We start from the raw sequence: 3,608 nt of genomic DNA, 5'->3' as shown, positions 1-3,608 counted from the left end.
AGCTAACATACTGACTAGTCTATAGTGGATCTGACTGACTGATGCTGTCAAGCTGACAACCAGTAATATTTTAGAGATCTGAGAAGGGTATATTTTATCCAAATCTACTAAAAAGTGACAGAAGCCAGTCAGAAGCAAGTCCATACCCAAGTTTCTCCATTACTGCTGGAGGCAGGTGTCTCAAAGACCAGCAATCTTCGCCAGGCCTATACTGTGAGAGTTTTTTTCCTCTCTGTGGAAGAGGGACATGGAAAAGACTGACCTTGTTTTGTCTAGGCAAAGGGGTACAATCAATTTTCCAGTGTCCAGCAGCTTTGTCCACATTCTCGGCCAGGTTCTGGCAGGCGGCAGGTTTTATATCTGAGCATCTCGCTCACTGGTCCAGGTGTAGGAACTGAGGTGCCTCGTAATCTTCTTTGGAGACTTTGGGTCACTGTCCGGATCTGGCAGTCTGTCTGACATTATAAACTTTAAGGATAACAATTTAAATGCCATATTCTGAAGATCTCTGAAGCATTAGAGGTCTGTTTGTCTGTTTTAGTTACTTGCCTTAAGCACACATTAAGCATACAGGTGGCTAGGTAAGGTCTTATTTTTGTAAATGATTTAGTCTGACTGTAACTGGTTTTAACTTAGTAAAATGTTTGAAACAGCACAGCTGAACTTAAAACTGTATAGAGCTATCTTATATTCCTTAAACAGTAGCTTAACTTCTTTCTGAGGCAGGGTTTTTCTGTGACTTTGGAGCCTGTTCTGGAATTCGATCTGCCGGACCAGGCAGGCCTTGAACTCATAAAGATCCATCTGCCTCTTCCTCCCGAATGGTGGGATTAAAGGCGTGTGCCATCTACATCCTGAGCTTAAAGGTGTGTGCTATCAACATCCTAAACTTAACTTCTGAAAACACAAACTGTAACAGATTAGCATCTTTTATAAAACAAGAACTTTACATTGTCAGGCTTTGCTTAGAAATAATTCTAAATTGAAGCTCTTTAAGTACAAACATTAATAAAAACAAACATTTGAAAACTGGTTTTAAAAAGAAATTTAAATTCCCTTAAGGTCTTTCTGTAATATATAGAAGCATTAACATTTTAAATCTTAACTGAAAAACTTGTTTCTAAGATGGTACCTCTAATTTCCATGTGGTCACCTTTAGTCAAGATGGCGGTTTAAGTATTCTTTTTTTAACTTTAGCAAAATGGCGACCAGTCAAGTCATGTGACCAGTTACAAAATGGCCGTAACTTGCTTTGCTTAACATGCTTAAGCTTATACCAGGAAATAGAACAATTTTAAAACAAGTATACATAATTTACTTGAGAAATAAACAGGACTTTTTTAAAAACAAAATCAGCTTAATATGGTTAAAATTTTAACTTATATTACCATTTTTAAAATTTACTGTTTGTAGACATGAGAAACCATAGCACAGTTTATATTTTTCTCTGACTTGTAACAACCTTTTCTCTGACCTTCGACAACTTTTCTCTGACCTTCTATAACTTACTTTAACCCTCTATAACTTTTACCATTTGCTTTAACTCTCTTTAACCTTTTATTTTATTTTTTTGACTTTCTTAGACATTTTTAGACAATTTTTTTTTTATTATTTAAGTCTTTTACATTTTTTTTTATTTTTTAGTTAACATAAAAATTTTGTCAAAGTCCCTTTTATAGTTCTTAATAACTTTAAGACCATTTAGATGTCCGGATCAGGCCAGATAAGTTCATATGCTCGAGCTCCATGTGCTCAAGGCAGAGAGACCTGGGGTAGGGGTGCTGCTGGTAACCCCAGACCCTAGGCCAATCCAGGTGTGGGAAAAAGACTCCTGCGGCCCCCCTACATACCATGTGTGTAGAGCACAAAGAATGCCGGGCAGCTAGGCAAATGGCAGGGACCCACGGGACCGGCAAGTGGGGATAGGGAAAGACTCACCTACATGGGCCAGGCTCAGCTGTAAGGGCTGCAGCAGTGGTTCGAGTTCAGAAAAGCAGCCTCGGGGGACTCCAACATAACACATTCTAACCCGTGACACATGGCAGAACTCCTTTCCCGTGCCATGTGCTTAGGGCAACAAGAAAAGACCCCTGACCCATGCATGTCACAAACATGGAGACATTAGACAGGACAGACATTATACAGGACAAACCGCGGCAAAGAAATGGTGCCCCAAACCAAAATTACAACCAAACCTTGGACTTTCATCCAGGGTGGAACCAAGGTTCTCGCAAGTCTGCTTACCCTATGGTTCAATTACAAATTCTGCGCAGATCAAATACAAATTACAAATTCTGCGCAGATCAAATCAAGCAACCCTCGGACTTTCATCCAGGGCAGGACTTCAGGGTCTTCCCCAGAAGTCCGAATTACAAATACAAATTCTGCGCAGATCAAATACAAATCATGGCACCAAACAAAACAGCAAGAGACAAAACAAGAAACATAGAACACTGAACATATATAAATTGCGAGCTCTAATCATCTTACCTCCATGATAGAATCCACTCAGGTGAAGGGTGGTCGCAAATTGCGGACGAGCCCCCAAAATGTTAGACCCCCGAAAACTCAAGTATCCGGGGTCTCAGGCCAGGTTCGCGGTCACCCCAATCACCAGGCGGATTCGAGAGCTTGCTGCAAACTGCACGAGGCTTTATTGTAATTTAACGAACTAACCCCATGTTAGCTCGGGCCTTTCACCCACCCGCCAGGGCAGACGGCTAGAAAAGACAGCTCCTTGGGTCTCCCAAAAGATCTTATAGGGCAGCGTAAGGGGAGGGTCTAGGGGTACGCACAGGCTTACTATTGGTGTGCCTCCAGGCTTGGAGGGCTTGCCCTGTGTTGATTGGTCAACTGGTTGTTATGGCTCATAGGCCCTCCCAGGGTGGTTGCTATGCTCTCTACGTCATTGTCGTGCGCTTGTCCGTAAAGCACACCCAGGGTCGTAAAGCATAGTGCCACCAGCTAACTTCCGATTGGCTCCTTGTCATGAGACAGGCATCTGACTTTCTAGTGACTAACTTCTGATGGGTTCCTTGTCACGAGACAGGCATCTGACCTCTACGTGACCAAGGCAGGTTTATGGCAAGCACGTGTTCGGCTGTTATGGCTGCCAAAAGGGAAGCCGGTTCCTTCACTACCAAATGCATGTATAATGAATTAGAAATAACATATAAACACAGGTAGACACTCTCACAAAAAATCCTCATGCTTCTGCTGGGTCTGGCAGAAAATAAATCCATGGATATAAGCCTCAGTTTTTTTTTATCTGTTCCCTACTCCAAATGAAATTATTTTACCATAGACTGGTTGCATTTATTTTTATTGAGTTTATTTCATGTTGTAGAAGATAAAATTTTAAATTCATTAAACTGCATAATTCTTGAATATGTACATGGTCTTGGAAAAATAGTGTAAGAAATGCTAGTGAATGGTAGTCTAGGATTTAAACATATGGAAAGTTGGCTATTAAAAATACCAATAAAATTATTACCCTTTACTTCAGCTCAACTAAAATGAAAGAATATATATTTATATAATATTAATATTAAAATAGGAAAAACGGTCCTCACTTCTGGACTCAAGACAACTAAAAATATGAAAAAGAA

The 3,608-nt window shown here is 40.5% G+C and overlaps 1 long non-coding RNA gene across 1 annotated transcript; it reads right to left on the bottom strand.

Moving 5' to 3' along the window:
• Positions 1-278: 278 nt before the first annotated feature.
• On the bottom strand, positions 279-2,635 carry LOC113837667. The gene is made up of 2 exons (XR_003488355.2): positions 1,939-2,635; positions 279-468 (listed from the first exon to the last, which is right to left on the bottom strand). It is a non-coding gene; the product is annotated as an uncharacterized LOC113837667 (long non-coding RNA).
• Between the last annotated feature and the right edge of the window lie 973 nt (positions 2,636-3,608).

Source organism: Cricetulus griseus, chromosome X, assembly GCF_003668045.3.
Source record: "Cricetulus griseus strain 17A/GY chromosome X, alternate assembly CriGri-PICRH-1.0, whole genome shotgun sequence".
NCBI lineage: Eukaryota > Metazoa > Chordata > Mammalia > Rodentia > Cricetidae > Cricetulus > Cricetulus griseus.
This window is presented reverse-complemented; position numbering and strand designations above follow the sequence as displayed.